Source organism: Schistocerca gregaria, unplaced genomic scaffold (assembly GCF_023897955.1).
Source record: "Schistocerca gregaria isolate iqSchGreg1 unplaced genomic scaffold, iqSchGreg1.2 ptg000180l, whole genome shotgun sequence".
Taxonomy (NCBI): domain Eukaryota; kingdom Metazoa; phylum Arthropoda; class Insecta; order Orthoptera; family Acrididae; genus Schistocerca; species Schistocerca gregaria.
In genome coordinates, this window is record NW_026061730.1 from 11,362,345 (window position 1) to 11,387,117 (window position 24,773).

The window sequence follows — 24,773 nt, forward strand, 5'->3', positions numbered from 1 at the left end:
CCCCCCCCTCCGATAACTAGTAGTGCTACATACAGTCATATCAACGTCACAGACCCTTGCACTCCCATTATTCCGCAGACAAACACTACTCTCTATGTATCAGTGAGGGTGTCTTTCAGGTTTCGTGCATTCTGTATCGAATCGTAGTTGGCCACAATGAAAGTGGCACGCATAACGTCGAAAATAGAGTTCAGACACCGCTCTGAGTAAGACGAACGTGTTGTCCACCTCTAGACTTCAATGACGTTAAGCCGTGATACCTAAGACAGATCTGCACTCGATGACACCACGATAACAGCCGGTCCCCACACTTACATCTTGCTCTCCTTATGACAGTATACATCATATCAGTCTGTGACGCTGGTTTTGCAACTTCTTGCGTGCGTTTATGTTCGCCCCGACCAACACTTACCATGCACTGACCACAAAACATGGAGGAGCCGGGGCTTGAACCCGAGACCGTCCACATGCTAAGCGAATGATCTGCCAACTGAGCTACAGCTACACACACGACCAAGCCTGGCTATTCTCCATTCTTTGCGACTCTCATGTGCACGGACACGATGGTTGGTTGGTTTGTAGCGGCGAAGGTACCAGAATACAAAGGCGCGGACACGTTCATACACACAAGAGTTCCAAGTAGTTTCGATGCTCTGGTATTACGAATGCAAATTCCGTCTGTTTTGAACGTCTTAAATTGAAAGGGCGGTCACAAATTGGTCCATTTCACTCCTTGTCCACAATCACACAGCACCTGAGGTAACAAGCACATCTCGAGCCCCATTGTGCTCTCCATTGTTCATGCCAACTCAGTGCCTCGCTCTTTGCTACTGTGTAAAACTCTTGTCGTCCAACTGCAAAACACTGGGACACAACAAGTTTCCGCGTCCCCATTGCACTGATCGTACTACGAAACGCTCCCCAAACATGGCAATCACCCATGCAGATGACTTTTCCGACTTTACACGACGCTCACGCAACGCTCACGCTAGTGACAGCCTTATTTATAGTTCGACGTCGCGCCAAAGCGAATGAGCACATTTCGATTACGGCTTAGGCCGCTCTTCTAGTGTGGCTGCTCTGTGTCTGCAGGCAGCGAGGGGCTGCAAGCTTCCTGTGTTCGCACCTATATCACCTGTGCTTCCTTGTCAGAGTCAGACTATCGCAAAACATACAACTCACTCCATGAATTGATTGCTACGGCATCTGTTATCAGCAGTCACAACCAGCAACACCAGTAGCAGCCGACTGCACGCAAAGAATGGCAACGTGCAGTGGGATTTACGTGAAATCGGCGCAATTGTGGATGCTAATCGTTCGCTTGTATCTGCCTACACACCTCTGCCGGTTGGGAATTATTCCACTTGCATGGCAAGGTGCGCATGTAGGTGTGTTAAAAATTCTGGAGGCGCTGGGTATCGATCCCAGTACCTCTCGCACACTAAGTGGGATTTACGTGAAATCGGCGCAATTGTGGATGCTAATCGTTCGCTTGTATCTGCCTACACACCTCTGCCGGTTGGGAATTATTCCACTTGCATGGCAAGGTGCGCATGTAGGTGTGTTAAAAATTCTGGAGGCGCTGGGTATCGATCCCAGTACCTCTCGCACACTAAGCGAGCGCTCTACCATCTGAGCTACGAAACCCCCCCCCCCCCCTCCGATAACTAGTAGTGCTACATACAGTCATATCAACGTCACAGACCCTTGCACTCCCATTATTCCGCAGACAAACACTACTCTCTATGTATCAGTGAGGGTGTCTTTCAGGTTTCGTGCATTCTGTATCGAATCGTAGTTGGCCACAATGAAAGTGGCACGCATAACGTCGAAAATAGAGTTCAGACACCGCTCTGAGTAAGACGAACGTGTTGTCCACCTCTAGACTTCAATGACGTTAAGCCGTGATACCTAAGACAGATCTGCACTCGATGACACCACGATAACAGCCGGTCCCCACACTTACATCTTGCTCTCCTTATGACAGTATACATCATATCAGTCTGTGACGCTGGTTTTGCAACTTCTTGCGTGCGTTTATGTTCGCCCCGACCAACACTTACCATGCACTGACCACAAAACATGGAGGAGCCGGGGCTTGAACCCGAGACCGTCCACATGCTAAGCGAATGATCTGCCAACTGAGCTACAGCTACACACACGACCAAGCCTGGCTATTCTCCATTCTTTGCGACTCTGATGTGCACGGACACGATGGTTGGTTGGTTTGTAGCGGCGAAGGTACCAGAATACAAAGGCGCGGACACGTTCATACACACAAGAGTTCCAAGTAGTTTCGATGCTCTGGTATTACGAATGCAAATTCCGTCTGTTTTGAACGTCTTAAATTGAAAGGGCGGTCACAAATTGGTCCATTTCACTCCTTGTCCACAATCACACAGCACCTGAGGTAACAAGCACATCTCGAGCCCCATTGTGCTCTCCATTGTTCATGCCAACTCAGTGCCTCGCTCTTTGCTACTGTGTAAAACTCTTGTCGTCCAACTGCAAAACACTGGGACACAACAAGTTTCCGCGTCCCCATTGCACTGATCGTACTACGAAACGCTCCCCAAACATGGCAATCACCCATGCAGATGACTTTTCCGACTTTACACGACGCTCACGCAACGCTCACGCTAGTGACAGCCTTATTTATAGTTCGACGTCGCGCCAAAGCGAATGAGCACATTTCGATTACGGCTTAGGCCGCTCTTCTAGTGTGGCTGCTCTGTGTCTGCAGGCAGCGAGGGGCTGCAAGCTTCCTGTGTTCGCACCTATATCACCTGTGCTTCCTTGTCAGAGTCAGACTATCGCAAAACATACAACTCACTCCATGAATTGATTGCTACGGCATCTGTTATCAGCAGTCACAACCAGCAACACCAGTAGCAGCCGACTGCACGCAAAGAATGGCAACGTGCAGTGGGATTTACGTGAAATCGGCGCAATTGTGGATGCTAATCGTTCGCTTGTATCTGCCTACACACCTCTGCCGGTTGGGAATTATTCCACTTGCATGGCAAGGTGCGCATGTAGGTGTGTTAAAAATTCTGGAGGCGCTGGGTATCGATCCCAGTACCTCTCGCACACTAAGTGGGATTTACGTGAAATCGGCGCAATTGTGGATGCTAATCGTTCGCTTGTATCTGCCTACACACCTCTGCCGGTTGGGAATTATTCCACTTGCATGGCAAGGTGCGCATGTAGGTGTGTTAAAAATTCTGGAGGCGCTGGGTATCGATCCCAGTACCTCTCGCACACTAAGCGAGCGCTCTACCATCTGAGCTACGAAACCCCCCCCCCCCCTCCGATAACTAGTAGTGCTACATACAGTCATATCAACGTCACAGACCCTTGCACTCCCATTATTCCGCAGACAAACACTACTCTCTATGTATCAGTGAGGGTGTCTTTCAGGTTTCGTGCATTCTGTATCGAATCGTAGTTGGCCACAATGAAAGTGGCACGCATAACGTCGAAAATAGAGTTCAGACACCGCTCTGAGTAAGACGAACGTGTTGTCCACCTCTAGACTTCAATGACGTTAAGCCGTGATACCTAAGACAGATCTGCACTCGATGACACCACGATAACAGCCGGTCCCCACACTTACATCTTGCTCTCCTTATGACAGTATACATCATATCAGTCTGTGACGCTGGTTTTGCAACTTCTTGCGTGCGTTTATGTTCGCCCCGACCAACACTTACCATGCACTGACCACAAAACATGGAGGAGCCGGGGCTTGAACCCGAGACCGTCCACATGCTAAGCGAATGATCTGCCAACTGAGCTACAGCTACACACACGACCAAGCCTGGCTATTCTCCATTCTTTGCGACTCTGATGTGCACGGACACGATGGTTGGTTGGTTTGTAGCGGCGAAGGTACCAGAATACAAAGGCGCGGACACGTTCATACACACAAGAGTTCCAAGTAGTTTCGATGCTCTGGTATTACGAATGCAAATTCCGTCTGTTTTGAACGTCTTAAATTGAAAGGGCGGTCACAAATTGGTCCATTTCACTCCTTGTCCACAATCACACAGCACCTGAGGTAACAAGCACATCTCGAGCCCCATTGTGCTCTCCATTGTTCATGCCAACTCAGTGCCTCGCTCTTTGCTACTGTGTAAAACTCTTGTCGTCCAACTGCAAAACACTGGGACACAACAAGTTTCCGCGTCCCCATTGCACTGATCGTACTACGAAACGCTCCCCAAACATGGCAATCACCCATGCAGATGACTTTTCCGACTTTACACGACGCTCACGCAACGCTCACGCTAGTGACAGCCTTATTTATAGTTCGACGTCGCGCCAAAGCGAATGAGCACATTTCGCCTACGGCTTAGGCCGCTCTTCTAGTGTGGCTGCTCTGTGTCTGCAGGCAGCGAGGGGCTGCAAGCTTCCTGTGTTCGCACCTATATCACCTGTGCTTCCTTGTCAGACTCAGACTATCGCAAAACATACAACTCACTCCATGAATTGATTGCTACGGCATCTGTTATCAGCAGTCACAACCAGCAACACCAGTAGCAGCCGACTGCACGCAAAGAATGGCAACGTGCAGTGGGATTTACGTGAAATCGGCGCAATTGTGGATGCTAATCGTTCGCTTGTATCTGCCTACACACCTCTGCCGGTTGGGAATTATTCCACTTGCATGGCAAGGTGCGCATGTAGGTGTGTTAAAAATTCTGGAGGCGCTGGGTATCGATCCCAGTACCTCTCGCACACTAAGCGAGCGCTCTACCATCTGAGCTACGAAACCCCCCCCCCCCCTCCGATAACTAGTAGTGCTACATACAGTCATATCAACGTCACAGACCCTGGCACTCCCATTATTCCGCAGACAAACACTACTCTCTATGTATCAGTGAGGGTGTCTTTCAGGTTTCGTGCATTCTGTATCGAATCGTAGTTGGCCACAATGAAAGTGGCACGCATAACGTCGAAAATAGAGTTCAGACACCGCTCTGAGTAAGACGAACGTGTTGTCCACCTCTAGACTTCAATGACGTTAAGCCGTGATACCTAAGACAGATCTGCACTCGATGACACCACGATAACAGCCGGTCCCCACACTTACATCTTGCTCTCCTTATGACAGTATACATCATATCAGTCTGTGACGCTGGTTTTGCAACTTCTTGCGTGCGTTTATGTTCGCCCCGACCAACACTTACCATGCACTGACCACAAAACATGGAGGAGCCGGGGCTTGAACCCGAGACCGTCCACATGCTAAGCGAATGATCTGCCAACTGAGCTACAGCTACACACACGACCAAGCCTGGCTATTCTCCATTCTTTGCGACTCTGATGTGCACGGACACGATGGTTGGTTGGTTTGTAGCGGCGAAGGTACCAGAATACAAAGGCGCGGACACGTTCATACACACAAGAGTTCCAAGTAGTTTCGATGCTCTGGTATTACGAATGCAAATTCCGTCTGTTTTGAACGTCTTAAATTGAAAGGGCGGTCACAAATTGGTCCATTTCACTCCTTGTCCACAATCACACAGCACCTGAGGTAACAAGCACATCTCGAGCCCCATTGTGCTCTCCATTGTTCATGCCAACTCAGTGCCTCGCTCTTTGCTACTGTGTAAAACTCTTGTCGTCCAACTGCAAAACACTGGGACACAACAAGTTTCCGCGTCCCCATTGCACTGATCGTACTACGAAACGCTCCCCAAACATGGCAATCACCCATGCAGATGACTTTTCCGACTTTACACGACGCTCACGCAACGCTCACGCTAGTGACAGCCTTATTTATAGTTCGACGTCGCGCCAAAGCGAATGAGCACATTTCGCCTACGGCTTAGGCCGCTCTTCTAGTGTGGCTGCTCTGTGTCTGCAGGCAGCGAGGGGCTGCAAGCTTCCTGTGTTCGCACCTATATCACCTGTGCTTCCTTGTCAGAGTCAGACTATCGCAAAACATACAACTCACTCCATGAATTGATTGCTACGGCATCTGTTATCAGCAGTCACAACCAGCAACACCAGTAGCAGCCGACTGCACGCAAAGAATGGCAACGTGCAGTGGGATTTACGTGAAATCGGCGCAATTGTGGATGCTAATCGTTCGCTTGTATCTGCCTACACACCTCTGCCGGTTGGGAATTATTCCACTTGCATGGCAAGGTGCGCATGTAGGTGTGTTAAAAATTCTGGAGGCGCTGGGTATCGATCCCAGTACCTCTCGCACACTAAGTGGGATTTACGTGAAATCGGCGCAATTGTGGATGCTAATCGTTCGCTTGTATCTGCCTACACACCTCTGCCGGTTGGGAATTATTCCACTTGCATGGCAAGGTGCGCATGTAGGTGTGTTAAAAATTCTGGAGGCGCTGGGTATCGATCCCAGTACCTCTCGCACACTAAGCGAGCGCTCTACCATCTGAGCTACGAAACCCCCCCCCCCCTCCGATAACTAGTAGTGCTACATACAGTCATATCAACGTCACAGACCCTTGCACTCCCATTATTCCGCAGACAAACACTACTCTCTATGTATCAGTGAGGGTGTCTTTCAGGTTTCGTGCATTCTGTATCGAATCGTAGTTGGCCACAATGAAAGTGGCACGCATAACGTCGAAAATAGAGTTCAGACACCGCTCTGAGTAAGACGAACGTGTTGTCCACCTCTAGACTTCAATGACGTTAAGCCGTGATACCTAAGACAGATCTGCACTCGATGACACCACGATAACAGCCGGTCCCCACACTTACATCTTGCTCTCCTTATGACAGTATACATCATATCAGTCTGTGACGCTGGTTTTGCAACTTCTTGCGTGCGTTTATGTTCGCCCCGACCAACACTTACCATGCACTGACCACAAAACATGGAGGAGCCGGGGCTTGAACCCGAGACCGTCCACATGCTAAGCGAATGATCTGCCAACTGAGCTACAGCTACACACACGACCAAGCCTGGCTATTCTCCATTCTTTGCGACTCTGATGTGCACGGACACGATGGTTGGTTGGTTTGTAGCGGCGAAGGTACCAGAATACAAAGGCGCGGACACGTTCATACACACAAGAGTTCCAAGTAGTTTCGATGCTCTGGTATTACGAATGCAAATTCCGTCTGTTTTGAACGTCTTAAATTGAAAGGGCGGTCACAAATTGGTCCATTTCACTCCTTGTCCACAATCACACAGCACCTGAGGTAACAAGCACATCTCGAGCCCCATTGTGCTCTCCATTGTTCATGCCAACTCAGTGCCTCGCTCTTTGCTACTGTGTAAAACTCTTGTCGTCCAACTGCAAAACACTGGGACACAACAAGTTTCCGCGTCCCCATTGCACTGATCGTACTACGAAACGCTCCCCAAACATGGCAATCACCCATGCAGATGACTTTTCCGACTTTACACGACGCTCACGCAACGCTCACGCTAGTGACAGCCTTATTTATAGTTCGACGTCGCGCCAAAGCGAATGAGCACATTTCGCCTACGGCTTAGGCCGCTCTTCTAGTGTGGCTGCTCTGTGTCTGCAGGCAGCGAGGGGCTGCAAGCTTCCTGTGTTCGCACCTATATCACCTGTGCTTCCTTGTCAGAGTCAGACTATCGCAAAACATACAACTCACTCCATGAATTGATTGCTACGGCATCTGTTATCAGCAGTCACAACCAGCAACACCAGTAGCAGCCGACTGCACGCAAAGAATGGCAACGTGCAGTGGGATTTACGTGAAATCGGCGCAATTGTGGATGCTAATCGTTCGCTTGTATCTGCCTACACACCTCTGCCGGTTGGGAATTATTCCACTTGCATGGCAAGGTGCGCATGTAGGTGTGTTAAAAATTCTGGAGGCGCTGGGTATCGATCCCAGTACCTCTCGCACACTAAGTGGGATTTACGTGAAATCGGCGCAATTGTGGATGCTAATCGTTCGCTTGTATCTGCCTACACACCTCTGCCGGTTGGGAATTATTCCACTTGCATGGCAAGGTGCGCATGTAGGTGTGTTAAAAATTCTGGAGGCGCTGGGTATCGATCCCAGTACCTCTCGCACACTAAGCGAGCGCTCTACCATCTGAGCTACGAAACCCCCCCCCCCTCCGATAACTAGTAGTGCTACATACAGTCATATCAACGTCACAGACCCTTGCACTCCCATTATTCCGCAGACAAACACTACTCTCTATGTATCAGTGAGGGTGTCTTTCAGGTTTCGTGCATTCTGTATCGAATCGTAGTTGGCCACAATGAAAGTGGCACGCATAACGTCGAAAATAGAGTTCAGACACCGCTCTGAGTAAGACGAACGTGTTGTCCACCTCTAGACTTCAATGACGTTAAGCCGTGATACCTAAGACAGATCTGCACTCGATGACACCACGATAACAGCCGGTCCCCACACTTACATCTTGCTCTCCTTATGACAGTATACATCATATCAGTCTGTGACGCTGGTTTTGCAACTTCTTGCGTGCGTTTATGTTCGCCCCGACCAACACTTACCATGCACTGACCACAAAACATGGAGGAGCCGGGGCTTGAACCCGAGACCGTCCACATGCTAAGCGAATGATCTGCCAACTGAGCTACAGCTACACACACGACCAAGCCTGGCTATTCTCCATTCTTTGCGACTCTGATGTGCACGGACACGATGGTTGGTTGGTTTGTAGCGGCGAAGGTACCAGAATACAAAGGCGCGGACACGTTCATACACACAAGAGTTCCAAGTAGTTTCGATGCTCTGGTATTACGAATGCAAATTCCGTCTGTTTTGAACGTCTTAAATTGAAAGGGCGGTCACAAATTGGTCCATTTCACTCCTTGTCCACAATCACACAGCACCTGAGGTAACAAGCACATCTCGAGCCCCATTGTGCTCTCCATTGTTCATGCCAACTCAGTGCCTCGCTCTTTGCTACTGTGTAAAACTCTTGTCGTCCAACTGCAAAACACTGGGACACAACAAGTTTCCGCGTCCCCATTGCACTGATCGTACTACGAAACGCTCCCCAAACATGGCAATCACCCATGCAGATGACTTTTCCGACTTTACACGACGCTCACGCAACGCTCACGCTAGTGACAGCCTTATTTATAGTTCGACGTCGCGCCAAAGCGAATGAGCACATTTCGCCTACGGCTTAGGCCGCTCTTCTAGTGTGGCTGCTCTGTGTCTGCAGGCAGCGAGGGGCTGCAAGCTTCCTGTGTTCGCACCTATATCACCTGTGCTTCCTTGTCAGACTCAGACTATCGCAAAACATACAACTCACTCCATGAATTGATTGCTACGGCATCTGTTATCAGCAGTCACAACCAGCAACACCAGTAGCAGCCGACTGCACGCAAAGAATGGCAACGTGCAGTGGGATTTACGTGAAATCGGCGCAATTGTGGATGCTAATCGTTCGCTTGTATCTGCCTACACACCTCTGCCGGTTGGGAATTATTCCACTTGCATGGCAAGGTGCGCATGTAGGTGTGTTAAAAATTCTGGAGGCGCTGGGTATCGATCCCAGTACCTCTCGCACACTAAGCGAGCGCTCTACCATCTGAGCTACGAAACCCCCCCCCCCTCCGATAACTAGTAGTGCTACATACAGTCATATCAACGTCACAGACCCTGGCACTCCCATTATTCCGCAGACAAACACTACTCTCTATGTATCAGTGAGGGTGTCTTTCAGGTTTCGTGCATTCTGTATCGAATCGTAGTTGGCCACAATGAAAGTGGCACGCATAACGTCGAAAATAGAGTTCAGACACCGCTCTGAGTAAGACGAACGTGTTGTCCACCTCTAGACTTCAATGACGTTAAGCCGTGATACCTAAGACAGATCTGCACTCGATGACACCACGATAACAGCCGGTCCCCACACTTACATCTTGCTCTCCTTATGACAGTATACATCATATCAGTCTGTGACGCTGGTTTTGCAACTTCTTGCGTGCGTTTATGTTCGCCCCGACAAACACTTACCATGCACTGACCACAAAACATGGAGGAGCCGGGGCTTGAACCCGAGACCGTCCACATGCTAAGCGAATGATCTGCCAACTGAGCTACAGCTACACACACGACCAAGCCTGGCTATTCTCCATTCTTTGCGACTCTGATGTGCACGGACACGATGGTTGGTTGGTTTGTAGCGGCGAAGGTACCAGAATACAAAGGCGCGGACACGTTCATACACACAAGAGTTCCAAGTAGTTTCGATGCTCTGGTATTACGAATGCAAATTCCGTCTGTTTTGAACGTCTTAAATTGAAAGGGCGGTCACAAATTGGTCCATTTCACTCCTTGACCACAACCACACAGCACCTGAGGTAACAAGCACATCTCGAGCCCCATTGTGCTCTCCATTGTTCATGCCAACTCAGTGCCTCGCTCTTTGCTACTGTGTAAAACTCTTGTCGTCCAACTGCAAAACACTGGGACACAACAAGTTTCCGCGTCCCCATTGCACTGATCGTACTACGAAACGCTCCCCAAACATGGCAATCACCCATGCAGATGACTTTTCCGACTTTACACGACGCTCACGCAACGCTCACGCTAGTGACAGCCTTATTTATAGTTCGACGTCGCGCCAAAGCGAATGAGCACATTTCGCCTACGGCTTAGGCCGCTCTTCTAGTGTGGCTGCTCTGTGTCTGCAGGCAGCGAGGGGCTGCAAGCTTCCTGTGTTCGCACCTATATCACCTGTGCTTCCTTGTCAGACTCAGACTATCGCAAAACATACAACTCACTCCATGAATTGATTGCTACGGCATCTGTTATCAGCAGTCACAACCAGCAACACCAGTAGCAGCCGACTGCACGCAAAGAATGGCAACGTGCAGTGGGATTTACGTGAAATCGGCGCAATTGTGGATGCTAATCGTTCGCTTGTATCTGCCTACACACCTCTGCCGGTTGGGAATTATTCCACTTGCATGGCAAGGTGCGCATGTAGGTGTGTTAAAAATTCTGGAGGCGCTGGGTATCGATCCCAGTACCTCTCGCACACTAAGTGGGATTTACGTGAAATCGGCGCAATTGTGGATGCTAATCGTTCGCTTGTATCTGCCTACACACCTCTGCCGGTTGGGAATTATTCCACTTGCATGGCAAGGTGCGCATGTAGGTGTGTTAAAAATTCTGGAGGCGCTGGGTATCGATCCCAGTACCTCTCGCACACTAAGCGAGCGCTCTACCATCTGAGCTACGCCCCCCGCCCCCCTCCGATAACTAGTAGTGCTACATACAGTCATATCAACGTCACAGACCCTTGCACTCCCATTATTCCGCAGACAAACACTACTCTCTATGTATCAGTGAGGGTGTCTTTCAGGTTTCGTGCATTCTGTATCGAATCGTAGTTGGCCACAATGAAAGTGGCACGCATAACGTCGAAAATAGAGTTCAGACACCGCTCTGAGTAAGACGAACGTGTTGTCCACCTCTAGACTTCAATGACGTTAAGCCGTGATACCTAAGACAGATCTGCACTCGATGACACCACGATAACAGCCGGTCCCCACACTTACATCTTGCTCGCCTTATGACAGTATACATCATATCAGTCTGTGACGCTGGTTTTGCAACTTCTTGCGTGCGTTTATGTTCGCCCCGACCAACACTTACCATGCACTGACCACAAAACATGGAGGAGCCGGGGCTTGAACCCGAGACCGTCCACACGCTAAGCGAACGATCTGCCAACTGAGCTACAGCTACACACACGACCAAGCCTGGCTATTCTCCATTCTTTGCGACTCTGATGTGCACGGACACGATGGTTGGTTGGTTTGTAGCGGCGAAGGTACCAGAATACAAAGGCGCGGACACGTTCATATACACAAGAGTTCCAAGTAGTTTCGATGCTCTGGTATTACGAATGCTAATTCCGTCTGTTTTGAACGTCTTAAATTGAAAGGGCGGTCACAAATTGGTCCATTTCACTCCTTGTCCACAATCACACAGCACCTGAGGTAACAAGCACATCTCGAGCCCCATTGTGCTCTCCATTGTTCATGCCAACTCAGTGCCTCGCTCTTTGCTACTGTGTAAAACTATTGTCGTCCAACTGCAAAACACTGGGACACAACAAGTTTCCGCGTCCCCATTGCACTGATCGTACTACGAAACGCTCCCCAAACTTGGCAATCACCCATGCAGATGACTTTTCCGACTTTACACGACGCTCACGCTAGTGACAGCCTTATTTATAGTTCGACGTCGCGCCAAAGCGAATGAGCACATTTCGCCTACGGCTTAGGCCGCTCTTCTAGTGTGGCTGCTCTGTGTCTGCAGGCAGCGAGGGGCTGCAAGCTTCCTGTGTTCGCACCTATATCACCTGTGCTTCCTTGTCAGAGACAGACTATCGCAAAACATACAACTCACTCCATGAATTGATTGCTACGGCATCTGTTATCAGCAGTCACAACCAGCAACACCAGTAGCAGCCGACTGCACGCAAAGAGTGCCAACGTGCAGTGGGATTTACGTGAAATCGGCGCAATTGTGGATGCTAATCGTTCGCTTGTATCTGCCTACACACCTCTGCCGGTTGGGAATTATTCCACTTGCATGGCAAGGTGCGCATGTAGGTGTGTTAAAAATTCTGGAGGCGCTGGGTATCGATCCCAGTAACTCTTTCACTCTAAGCGAGCGCTCTACCATCTGAGCTACGCCCCCCCCCCACCCTCCGATAACTAGTAGTGCTACATACAGTCATATCAACGTCACAGACCCTTGCACTCCCATTATTCCGCAGACAAACACTACTCTCTATGTATCAGTGAGGGTGTCTTTCAGGTTTCGTGCATTCTGTATCGAATCGTAGTTGGCCACAATGAAAGTGGCACGCATAACGTCGAATATAGAGTTCAGACACCGCTCTGAGTAAGACGAACGTGTTGTCCACCTCTAGACTTCAATGACGTTAAGCCGTGATACCTAAGACAGATCTGCACTCGATGACACCACGATAACAGCCGGTCCCCACACTTACATCTTGCTCGCCTTATGACAGTATACATCATATTAGTCTGTGACGCTGGTTTTGCAACTTCTTGCGTGCGTTTATGTTCGCCCCGACCAACACTTACCATGCACTGACCACAAAACATGGAGGAGCCGGGGCTTGAACCCGAGACCGTCCACACGCTAAGCGAACGATCTGCCAACTGAGCTACAGCTACACACACGACCAAGCCTGGCTATTCTCCATTCTTTGCGACTCTGATGTGCACGGACACGATGGTTGGTTGGTTTGTAGCGGCGAAGGTACCAGAATACAAAGGCGCGGACACGTTCATATACACAAGAGTTCCAAGTAGTTTCGATGCTCTGGTATTACGAATGCTAATTCCGTCTGTTTTGAACGTCTTAAATTGAAAGGGCGGTCACAAATTGGTCCATTTCACTCCTTGTCCACAATCACACAGCACCTGAGGTAACAAGCACATCTCGAGCCCCATTGTGCTCTCCATTGTTCATGCCAACTCAGTGCCTCGCTCTTTGCTACTGTGTAAAACTATTGTCGTCCAACTGCAAAACACTGGGACACAACAAGTTTCCGCGTCCCCATTGCACTGATCGTACTACGAAACGCTCCCCAAACTTGGCAATCACCCATGCAGATGACTTTTCCGACTTTACACGACGCTCACGCTAGTGACAGCCTTATTTATAGTTCGACGTCGCGCCAAAGCGAATGAGCACATTTCGCCTACTGCTTAGGCCGCTCTTCTAGTGTGGCTGCTCTGTGTCTGCAGGCAGCGAGGGGCTGCAAGCTTCCTGTGTTCGCACCTATATCACCTGTGCTTCCTTGTCAGAGACAGACTATCGCAAAACATACAACTCACTCCATGAATTGATTGCTACGGCATCTGTTATCAGCAGTCACAACCAGCAACACCAGTAGCAGCCGACTGCACGCAAAGAATGCCAACGTGCAGTGGGATTTACGTGAAATCGGCGCAATTGTGGATGCTAATCGTTCGCTTGTATCTGCCTACACACCTCTGCCGGTTGGGAATTATTCCACTTGCATGGCAAGGTGCGCATGTAGGTGTGTTAAAAATTCTGGAGGCGCTGGGTATCGATCCCAGTACCTCTCGCACACTAAGCGAGCGCTCTACCATCTGAGCTACGAAACCCCCCCCCCCTCCGATAACTAGTAGTGCTACATACAGTCATATCAACGTCACAGACCCTTGCACTCCCATTATTCCGCAGACAAACACTACTCTCTATGTATCAGTGAGGGTGTCTTTCAGGTTTCGTGCATTCTGTATCGAATCGTAGTTGGCCACAATGAAAGTGGCACGCATAACGTCGAAAATAGAGTTCAGACACCGCTCTGAGTAAGACGAACGTGTTGTCCACCTCTAGACTTCAATGACGTTAAGCCGTGATACCTAAGACAGATCTGCACTCGATGACACCACGATAACAGCCGGTCCCCACACTTACATCTTGCTCTCCTTATGACAGTATACATCATATCAGTCTGTGACGCTGGTTTTGCAACTTCTTGCGTGCGTTTATGTTCGCCCCGACCAACACTTACCATGCACTGACCACAAAACATGGAGGAGCCGGGGCTTGAACCCGAGACCGTCCACATGCTAAGCGAATGATCTGCCAACTGAGCTACAGCTACACACACGACCAAGCCTGGCTATTCTCCATTCTTTGCGACTCTGATGTGCACGGACACGATGGTTGGTTGGTTTGTAGCGGCGAAGGTACCAGAATACAAAGGCGCGGACACGTTCATACACACAAGAGTTCCAAGTAGTTTCGATGCTCTGGTATTACGAATGCAAATTCCGTCTGTTTTGAACGTCTTAAATTGAAAGGGCGGTCACAAATTGGTCCATTTCACTCCTTGTCCACAATCACACAGCACCTGAGGTAACAAGCACATCTCGAGCCCCATTGTGCTCTCCATTGTTCATGCCAACTCAGTGCCTCGCTCTTTGCTACTGTGTAAAACTCTTGTCGTCCAACTGCAAAACACTGGGACACAACAAGTTTCCGCGTCCCCATTGCACTGATCGTACTACGAAACGCTCCCCAAACATGGCAATCACCCATGCAGATGACTTTTCCGACTTTACACGACGCTCACGCAACGCTCACGCTAGTGACAGCCTTATTTATAGTTCGACGTCGCGCCAAAGCGAATGAGCACATTTCGCCTACGGCTTAGGCCGCTCTTCTAGTGTGGCTGCTCTGTGTCTGCAGGCAGCGAGGGGCTGCAAGCTTCCTGTGTTCGCACCTATATCACCTGTGCTTCCTTGTCAGACTCAGACTATCGCAAAACATACAACTCACTCCATGAATTGATTGCTACGGCATCTGTTATCAGCAGTCACAACCAGCAACACCAGTAGCAGCCGACTGCACGCAAAGAATGGCAACGTGCAGTGGGATTTACGTGAAATCGGCGCAATTGTGGATGCTAATCGTTCGCTTGTATCTGCCTACACACCTCTGCCGGTTGGGAATTATTCCACTTGCATGGCAAGGTGCGCATGTAGGTGTGTTAAAAATTCTGGAGGCGCTGGGTATCGATCCCAGTACCTCTCGCACACTAAGCGAGCGCTCTACCATCTGAGCTACGAAACCCCCCCCCCCCTCCGATAACTAGTAGTGCTACATACAGTCATATCAACGTCACAGACCCTGGCACTCCCATTATTCCGCAGACAAACACTACTCTCTATGTATCAGTGAGGGTGTCTTTCAGGTTTCGTGCATTCTGTATCGAATCGTAGTTGGCCACAATGAAAGTGGCACGCATAACGTCGAAAATAGAGTTCAGACACCGCTCTGAGTAAGACGAACGTGTTGTCCACCTCTAGACTTCAATGACGTTAAGCCGTGATACCTAAGACAGATCTGCACTCGATGACACCACGATAACAGCCGGTCCCCACACTTACATCTTGCTCTCCTTATGACAGTATACATCATATCAGTCTGTGACGCTGGTTTTGCAACTTCTTGCGTGCGTTTATGTTCGCCCCGACCAACACTTACCATGCACTGACCACAAAACATGGAGGAGCCGGGGCTTGAACCCGAGACCGTCCACATGCTAAGCGAATGATCTGCCAACTGAGCTACAGCTACACACACGACCAAGCCTGGCTATTCTCCATTCTTTGCGACTCTGATGTGCACGGACACGATGGTTGGTTGGTTTGTAGCGGCGAAGGTACCAGAATACAAAGGCGCGGACACGTTCATACACACAAGAGTTCCAAGTAGTTTCGATGCTCTGGTATTACGAATGCAAATTCCGTCTGTTTTGAACGTCTTAAATTGAAAGGGCGGTCACAAATTGGTCCATTTCACTCCTTGTCCACAATCACACAGCACCTGAGGTAACAAGCACATCTCGAGCCCCATTGTGCTCTCCATTGTTCATGCCAACTCAGTGCCTCGCTCTTTGCTACTGTGTAAAACTCTTGTCGTCCAACTGCAAAACACTGGGACACAACAAGTTTCCGCGTCCCCATTGCACTGATCGTACTACGAAACGCTCCCCAAACATGGCAATCACCCATGCAGATGACTTTTCCGACTTTACACGACGCTCACGCTAGTGACAGCCTTATTTATAGTTCGACGTCGCGCCAAAGCGAATGAGCACATTTCGCCTACGGCTTAGGCCGCTCTTCTAGTGTGGCTGCTCTGTGTCTGCAGGCAGCGAGGGGCTGCAAGCTTCCTGTGTTCGCACCTATATCACCTGTGCTTCCTTGTCAGACTCAGACTATCGCAAAACATACAACTCACTCCATGAATTGATTGCTACGGCATCTGTTATCAGCAGTCACAACCAGCAACACCAGTAGCAGCCGACTGCACGCAAAGAATGGCAACGTGCAGTGGGATTTACGTGAAATCGGCGCAATTGTGGATGCTAATCGTTCGCTTGTATCTGCCTACACACCTCTGCCGGTTGGGAATTATTCCACTTGCATGGCAAGGTGCGCATGTAGGTGTGTTAAAAATTCTGGAGGCGCTGGGTATCGATCCCAGTACCTCTCGCACACTAAGTGGGATTTACGTGAAATCGGCGCAATTGTGGATGCTAATCGTTCGCTTGTATCTGCCTACACACCTCTGCCGGTTGGGAATTATTCCACTTGCATGGCAAGGTGCGCATGTAGGTGTGGTAAAAATTCTGGAGGCGCTGGGTATCGATCCCAGTACCTCTCGCACACTAAGCGAGCGCTCTACCATCTGAGCTACGCCCCCCGCCCCCCTCCGATAACTAGTAGTGCTACATACAGTCATATCAACGTCACAGACCCTTGCACTCCCATTATTCCGCAGACAAACACTACTCTCTATGTATCAGTGAGGGTGTCTTTCAGGTTTCGTGCATTCTGTATCGAATCGTAGTTGGCCACAATGAAAGTGGCACGCATAACGTCGAAAATAGAGTTCAGACACCGCTCTGAGTAAGACGAACGTGTTGTCCACCTCTAGACTTCAATGACGTTAAGCCGTGATACCTAAGACAGATCTGCACTCGATGACACCACGATAACAGCCGGTCCCCACACTTACATCTTGCTCGCCTTATGACAGTATACATCATATCAGTCTGTGACGCTGGTTTTGCAACTTCTTGCGTGCGTTTATGTTCGCCCCGACCAACACTTACCATGCACTGACCACAAAACATGGAGGAGCCGGGGCTTGAACCCGAGACCGTCCACACGCTAAGCGAACGATCTGCCAACTGAGCTACAGCTACACACACGACCAAGCCTGGCTATTCTCCATTCTTTGCGACTCTGATGTGCACGGACACGATGGTTGGTTGGTTTGTAGCGGCGAAGGTACCAGAATACAAAGGCGCGGACACGTTCATATACACAAGAGTTCCAAGTAGTTTCGATGCTCTGGTATTACGAATGCTAATTCCGTCTGTTTTGAACGTCTTAAATTGAAAGGGCGGTCACAAATTGGTCCATTTCACTCCTTGTCCACAATCACACAGCACCTGAGGTAACAAGCACATCTCGAGCCCCATTGTGCTCTCCATTGTTCATGCCAACTCAGTGCCTCGCTCTTTGCTACTGTGTAAAACTATTGTCGTCCAACTGCAAAACACTGGGACACAACAAGTTTCCGCGTCCCCATTGCACTGATCGTACTACGAAACGCTCCCCAAACTTGGCAATCACCCATGCAGATGACTTTTCCGACTTTACACGACGCTCACGCTAGTGACAGCCTTATTTATAGTTCGACGTCGCGCCAAAGCGAATGAGCACATTTCGCCTACGGCTTAGGCCGCTCTTCTAGTGTGGCTGCTCTGTGTCTGCAGGCAGCGAGGGGCTGCAAGCTTCCTGTGTTCGCACCTATATCACCTGTGCTTCCTTGTCAGAGACAGACTATCGCAAAACATACAACTCACTCCATGAATTGATTGCTACGGCATCTGTTATCAGCAGTCACAACCAGCAACACCAGTAGCAGCCGACTGCACGCAAAGAGTGCCAACGTGCAGTGGGATTTACGTGAAATCGGCGCAATTGTGGATGCTAATCGTTCGCTTGTATCTGCCTACACACCTCTGCCGGTTGGGAATTATTCCACTTGCATGGCAAGGTGCGCATGTAGGTGTGTTAAAAATTCTGGAGGCGCTGGGTATCGATCCCAGTAACTCTTTCACACTAAGCGAGCGCTCTACCATCTGAGCTACGCCCCCCCCCCCCCACCCTCCGATAACTAGTAGTGCTACATACAGTCATATCAACGTCACAGACCCTTGCACTCCCATTATTCCGCAGACAAACACTACTCTCTATGTATCAGTGAGGGTGTCTTTCAGGTTTCGTGCATTCTGTATCGAATCGTAGTTGGCCACAATGAAAGTGGCACGCATAACGTCGAATATAGAGTTCAGACACCGCTCTGAGTAAGACGAACGTGTTGTCCACCTCTAGACTTCAATGACGTTAAGCCGTGATACCTAAGACAGATCTGCACTCGATGACACCACGATAACAGCCGGTCCCCACACTTACATCTTGCTCGCCTTATGACAGTATACATCATATTAGTCTGTGACGCTGGTTTTGCAACTTCTTGCGTGCGTTTATGTTCGCCCCGACCAACACTTACCATGCACTGACCACAAAACATGGAGGAGCCGGGGCTTGAACCCGAGACCGTCCACACGCTAAGCGAACGATCTGCCAACTGAGCTACAGCTACACACACGACCAAGCCTGGCTATTCTCCATTCTTTGCGACTCTGATGTGCACGGACACGATGGTTGGTTGGTTTGTAGCGGCGAAGGTACCAGAATACAAAGGCGCGGACACGTTCATATACACAAGAGTTCCAAGTAGTTTCGATGCTCTGGTATTACGAATGCTAATTCCGTCTGTTTTGAACGTCTTAAATTGAAAGGGCGGTCACAAATTGGTCCATTTCACTCCTTGTCCACAATCACACAGCACCTGAGGTAACAAGCACATCTCGAGCCCCATTGTGCTCTCCATTGTTCATGCCAACTCAGTGCCTCGCTCTTTGCTACTGTGTAAAACTATTGTCGTCCAACTGCAAAACACTGGGACACAACAAGTTTCCGCGTCCCCATTGCACTGATCGTACTACGAAACGCTCCCCAAACTTGGCAATCACCCATGCAGATGACTTTTCCGACTTTACACGACGCTCACGCTAGTGACAGCCTTATTTATAGTTCGACGTCGCGCCAAAGCGAATGAGCACATTTCGCCTACTGCTTAGGCCGCTCTTCTAGTGTGGCTGCTCTGTGTCTGCAGGCAGCGAGGGGCTGCAAGCTTCCTGTGTTCGCACCTATATCACCTGTGCTTCCTTGTCAGAGACAGACTATCGCAAAACATACAACTCACTCCATGAATTGATTGCTACGGCATCTGTTATCAGCAGTCACAACCAGCAACACCAGTAGCAGCCGACTGCACGCAAAGAATGCCAACGTGCAGTGGGATTTACGTGAAATCGGCGCAATTGTGGATGCTAATCGTTCGCTTGTATCTGCCTACACACCTCTGCCGGTTGGGAATTATTCCACTTGCATGGCAAGGTGCGCATGTAGGTGTGTTAAAAATTCTGGAGGCGCTGGGTATCGATCCCAGTACCTCTCGCACACTAAGCGAGCGCTCTACCATCTGAGCTACAAAACCCCCCCCCCCCCTCCGATAACTAGTAGTGCTACATACAGTCATATCAACGTCACAGACCCTTGCACTCCCATTATTCCGCAGACAAACACTACTCTCTATGTATCAGTGAGGGTGTCTTTCAGGTTTCGTGCATTCTGTATCGAATCGTAGTTGGCCACAATGAAAGTGGCACGCATAACGTCGAAAATAGAGTTCAGACACCGCTCTGAGTAAGACGAACGTGTTGTCCACCTCTAGACTTCAATGACGTTAAGCCGTGATACCTAAGACAGATCTGCACTCGATGACACCACGATAACAGCCGATCCCCACACTTACATCTTGCTCTCCTTATGACAGTATACATCATATCAGTCTGTGACGCTGGTTTTGCAACTTCTTGCGTGCGTTTATGTTCGCCCCGACCAACACTTACCATGCACTGACCACAAAACATGGAGGAGCCGGGGCTTGAACCCGAGACCGTCCACATGCTAAGCGAATGATCTGCCAACTGAGCTACAGCTACACACACGACCAAGCCTGGCTATTCTCCATTCTTTGCGACTCTGATGTGCACGGACACGATGGTTGGTTGGTTTGTAGCGGCGAAGGTACCAGAATACAAAGGCGCGGACACGTTCATACACACAAGAGTTCCAAGTAGTTTCGATGCTCTGGTATTACGAATGCAAATTCCGTCTGTTTTGAACGTCTTAAATTGAAAGGGCGGTCACAAATTGGTCCATTTCACTCCTTGTCCACAATCACACAGCACCTGAGGTAACAAGCACATCTCGAGCCCCATTGTGCTCTCCATTGTTCATGCCAACTCAGTGCCTCGCTCTTTGCTACTGTGTAAAACTCTTGTCGTCCAACTGCAAAACACTGGGACACAACAAGTTTCCGCGTCCCCATTGCACTGATCGTACTACGAAACGCTCCCCAAACATGGCAATCACCCATGCAGATGACTTTTCCGACTTTACACGACGCTCACGCTAGTGACAGCCTTATTTATAGTTCGACGTCGCGCCAAAGCGAATGAGCACATTTCGCCTACGGCTTAGGCCGCTCTTCTAGTGTGGCTGCTCTGTGTCTGCAGGCAGCGAGGGGCTGCAAGCTTCCTGTGTTCGCACCTATATCACCTGTGCTTCCTTGTCAGACTCAGACTATCGCAAAACATACAACTCACTCCATGAATTGATTGCTACGGCATCTGTTATCAGCAGTCACAACCAGCAACACCAGTAGCAGCCGACTGCACGCAAAGAATGGCAACGTGCAGTGGGATTTACGTGAAATCGGCGCAATTGTGGATGCTAATCGTTCGCTTGTATCTGCCTACACACCTCTGCCGGTTGGGAATTATTCCACTTGCATGGCAAGGTGCGCATGTAGGTGTGTTAAAAATTCTGGAGGCGCTGGGTATCGATCCCAGTTCCTCTCGCACACTAAGTGGGATTTACGTGAAATCGGCGCAATTGTGGATGCTAATCGTTCGCTTGTATCTGCCTACACACCTCTGCCGGTTGGGAATTATTCCACTTGCATGGCAAGGTGCGCATGTAGGTGTGTTAAAAATTCTGGAGGCGCTGGGTATCGATCCCAGTACCTCTCGCACACTAAGCGAGCGCTCTACCATCTGAGCTACGCCCACCCCCCCGATAACTAGTAGTGCTACATACAGTCATATCAACGTCACAGACCCTTGCACTCCCATTATTCCGCAGACAAACACTACTCTCTATGTATCAGTGAGGGTGTCTTTCAGGTTTCGTGCATTCTGTATCGAATCGTAGTTGGCCACAATGAAAGTGGCACGCATAACGTCGAAAATAGAGTTCAGACACCGCTCTGAGTAAGACGAACGTGTTGTCCACCTCTAGACTTCAATGACGTTAAGCCGTGATACCTAAGACAGATCTGCACTCGATGACACCACGATAACAGCCGGTCCCCACACTTACATCTTGCTCGCCTTATGACAGTATACATCATATCAGTCTGTGACGCTGGTTTTGCAACTTCTTGCGTGCGTTTATGTTCGCCCCGACTAACACTTACCATGCACTGACCACAAAACATGGAGGAGCCGGGGCTTGAATCCGAGACCGTCCACACGCTAAGCGAACGATCTGCCAACTGAGCTACAGCTACACACACGACCAAGCCTGGCTATTCTCCATTCTTTGCGACTCTGATGTGCACGGACACGATGGTTGGTTGGTTTGTAGCGGCGAAGGTACCAGAATACAAAGGCGCGGACACGTTCATATACACAAGAGTTCCAAGTAGTTTCGATGCTCTGGTATTACGAATGCTAATTCCGTCTGTTTTGAACGTCTTAAATTGAAAGGGCGGTCACAAATTGGTCCATTTCACTCCTTGTCCACAATCACACAGCACCTGAGGTAACAAGCACATCTCGAGCCCCATTGTGCTCTCCATTGTTCATGCCAACTCAGTGCCTCGCTCTTTGCTACTGTGTAAAACTCTTGTCGTCCAACTGCAAAACACTGGGACACAACAAGTTTCCGCGTCCCCATTGCACTGATCGTACTACGAAACGCTCCCCAAACATGGCAATCACCCATGCAGATGACTTTTCCGACTTTACACGACGCTCACGCTAGTGACAGCCTTATTTATAGTTCGACGTCGCGCCAAAGCGAATGAGCACATTTCGCCTACGGCTTAGGCCGCTCTTCTAGTGTGGCTGCTCTGTGTCTGCAGGCAGCGAGGGGCTGCAAGCTTCCTGTGTTCGCACCTATATCACCTGTGCTTCCTTGTCAGAGTCAGACTATCGCAAAACATATAACTCACTCCATGAATTGATTGCTACGGCATCTGTTATCAGCAGTCACAACCAGCAACACCAGTAGCAGCCGACTGCACGCAAAGAATGGCAACGTGCAGTGGGATTTACGTGAAATCGGCGCAATTGTGGATGCTAATCGTTCGCTTGTATCTGCCTACATACCTCTGCCGGTTGGGAATTATTCCACTTGCATGGCAAGGTGCGCATGTAGGTGTGTTAAAAATTCTGGAGGCGCTGGGTATCGATCCCAGTACCTGTCGCACACTAAGTGGGATTTACGTGAAATCGGCGCAATTGTGGATGCTAATCGTTCGCTTGTATCTGCCTACACACCTCTGCCGGTTGGGAATTATTCCACTTGCATGGCAAGGTGCGCATGTAGGTGTGTTAAAAATTCTGGAGGCGCTGGGTATCGATCCCAGTTCCTCTCGCACACTAAGTGGGATTTACGTGAAATCGGCGCAATTGTGGATGCTAATCGTTCGCTTGTATCTGCCTACACACCTCTGCCGGTTGGGAATTATTCCACTTGCATGGCAAGGTGCGCATGTAGGTGTGTTAAAAATTCTGGAGGCGCTGGGTATCGATCCCAGTACCTCTCGCACACTAAGCGAGCGCTCTACCATCTGAGCTACGCCCACCCCCCCGATAACTAGTAGTGCTACATACAGTCATATCAACGTCACAGACCCTTGCACTCCCATTATTCCGCAGACAAACACTACTCTCTATGTATCAGTGAGGGTGTCTTTCAGGTTTCGTGCATTCTGTATCGAATCGTAGTTGGCCACAATGAAAGTGGCACGCATAACGTCGAAAATAGAGTTCAGACACCGCTCTGAGTAAGACGAACGTGTTGTCCACCTCTAGACTTCAATGACGTTAAGCCGTGATACCTAAGACAGATCTGCACTCGATGACACCACGATAACAGCCGGTCCCCACACTTACATCTTGCTCTCCTTATGACAGTATACATCATATCAGTCTGTGACGCTGGTTTTGCAACTTCTTGCGTGCGTTTATGTTCGCCCCGACCAACACTTACCATGCACTGACCACAAAACATGGAGGAGCCGGGGCTTGAATCCGAGACCGTCCACACGCTAAGCGAACGATCTGCCAACTGAGCTACAGCTACACACACGACCAAGCCTGGCTATTCTCCATTCTTTGCGACTCTGATGTGCACGGACACGATGGTTGGTTGGTTTGTAGCGGCGAAGGTACCAGAATACAAAGGCGCGGACACGTTCATATACACAAGAGTTCCAAGTAGTTTCGATGCTCTGGTATTACGAATGCTAATTCCGTCTGTTTTGAACGTCTTAAATTGAAAGGGCGGTCACAAATTGGTCCATTTCACTCCTTGTCCACAATCACACAGCACCTGAGGTAACAAGCACATCTCGAGCCCCATTGTGCTCTCCATTGTTCATGCCAACTCAGTGCCTCGCTCTTTGCTACTGTGTAAAACTCTTGTCGTCCAACTGCAAAACACTGGGACACAACAAGTTTCCGCGTCCCCATTGCACTGATCGTACTACGAAACGCTCCCCAAACATGGCAATCACCCATGCAGATGACTTTTCCGACTTTACACGACGCTCACGCTAGTGACAGCCTTATTTATAGTTCGACGTCGCGCCAAAGCGAATGAGCACATTTCGCCTACGGCTTAGGCCGCTCTTCTAGTGTGGCTGCTCTGTGTCTGCAGGCAGCGAGGGGCTGCAAGCTTCCTGTGTTCGCACCTATATCACCTGTGCTTCCTTGTCAGAGTCAGACTATCGCA

General features: G+C 49.6%; 4 non-coding genes across 4 annotated transcripts; all 4 read right to left on the reverse strand.

Annotated features, from left to right (window-relative positions):
- Positions 1–11,128: 11,128 nt before the first annotated feature.
- Positions 11,129–11,201, reverse strand: Trnat-agu (transfer RNA threonine (anticodon AGU)). Its single transcript has one exon. It is a non-coding gene; the product is annotated as a tRNA-Thr (tRNA).
- Positions 11,202–17,174: 5,973 nt separating this feature from the next.
- Positions 17,175–17,247, reverse strand: Trnat-agu (transfer RNA threonine (anticodon AGU)). Its single transcript has one exon. It is a non-coding gene; the product is annotated as a tRNA-Thr (tRNA).
- A 4,500-nt stretch (positions 17,248–21,747) lies between these two features.
- Positions 21,748–21,821, reverse strand: Trnat-agu (transfer RNA threonine (anticodon AGU)). Its single transcript has one exon. It is a non-coding gene; the product is annotated as a tRNA-Thr (tRNA).
- A 1,728-nt stretch (positions 21,822–23,549) lies between these two features.
- On the reverse strand, positions 23,550–23,623 carry Trnat-agu (transfer RNA threonine (anticodon AGU)). The gene has a single exon. It is a non-coding gene; the product is annotated as a tRNA-Thr (tRNA).
- Positions 23,624–24,773: the final 1,150 nt, after the last annotated feature.